Below are 1,587 nucleotides of genomic sequence, written 5' to 3' on the forward strand. Positions count from 1 at the left end.
CTTCCAGGTCCTGTAATCAGCAAGGAATCACTGCATATCACACGTTGTGAATAACCCTTCTTCCCATTCTGTTGCTGCATTCTTCTTCTTATTGATCACCTTCTCAGGTTATTTTGCTCAGTGGACAGAGTGGACAAGGATGTATGGTGAAAAGCCACAGGCCTGAAGTACCCCTTCCTGCGTTTAAGTCACCTTGTAACCCCTTATTCCACTGGTGGTTTGAGCCCACCAGCAGCACTGAAAGAGTAGCCTGATGGTCTGCTAATGTAAAGATCGTTTTCACAAAACTAAGCATCCTAGAGATGGAAATCAGGACAGTGATGAGATACCGTGTGATCCCAGAATGGATAGCACATTTCTTTCTTTTTTTTTTTTGTATAAGAAAGAGCTTTATATACAAGAGCAGTTGAAAATTGAGAAAACATCCCAGCCCAGTCCAGATCAAGTCTATAAGTCCGATATTAGCCATATGTCTGATACCAATCTATAAAGTCCTCTTCAGACTCACGAAACACAAGCAGTGACGCCAAATGCAGGAAGATCACAGGCCAGTGGGTGCTAAGTCTTGTACATCCAGTAGGTATAAAAGCATCTCAGCATTGGCAGGGGTCTTCCACGTGGCTCCTCCAGTTCCCAGGGCACCAGGTCTATCCGTGTAGTGGCAAGTGCCTACTCAGTAGAGCGTCTCTCAGGGAGTGAGCAGAGAGAGTTCTCCTGCTTCCAAGGGGGAAATACAGGAATTCTGAAAATTATCAGGGGAAGGCCATGCCCACACAGAGGCCTCATTGGCTACGACCTCCCCTTCACGTGGATAGCACATTTCAAAACAAAACCACAAATGCCTGCAGGGGGCGCACAGAGATTGGTATCCTCATACACTACTGGTGGTGCTGTACACCCTCTGTGGAAAGTGGTTTGGCACTTCCTCAAATAATTGGGAATGGAAGTACCATATGACCCTAGAAGTTGTGGGACTTGGTATATTGATTGGCCGAATTAAAAGAATTTTCCAACCCCTGCCTGAGCAACCAAGGGGTCAAACCAAGCAGCCGGAGCACCTGGGCATTCCTCCAGGCACTACTGAGAAGAACCCATCCTGATCAAAGAACGATCCTGAATGCTTCCAATACTCCTTCATCTGCTGTCTGTGAGTTCTGTGTGGCTATAGCTGTTATCCGCATCCAGGAGGTTGGTTGGGCAAAGATCTTGGGGGTCAGGGGATGGCCTCCACTCCTGGCTCTTGCTGGTAATGATCTCTCTTCCTGCTTCTCAGAGGGCTCGTTTTCTGTACAGCAGGATGGCACCCCAGGGAATCTTATTTGCTGTGACTCCCAGGTGAATCCTATTAGTTCCTTCCCCCACCTTCTTATCAGACACGTTCATGGAAAGGTCGTCTGGTGGGAGTTAGAGACCGGCTAGAAGAGCCACATTAAAGAATTCACTGCCCTTGCAAGTCTTACCCCAGAAATGTAAGGAGGTAACTGTGCTGGTCGGAATGCCTTGATGGCAGTGGGGTCTGTTTTAAGATAGCCCCAACATGCAATGACCTCTCATCTCTGTTAGATCAAGAGAGGGGGTACACCCCAA

This window comes from Echinops telfairi, unplaced genomic scaffold, assembly GCF_000313985.2.
Source record: "Echinops telfairi isolate 266 unplaced genomic scaffold, ASM31398v2 ScPeMD7_24;HRSCAF=84, whole genome shotgun sequence".
NCBI classification, from domain to species: domain Eukaryota; kingdom Metazoa; phylum Chordata; class Mammalia; order Afrosoricida; family Tenrecidae; genus Echinops; species Echinops telfairi.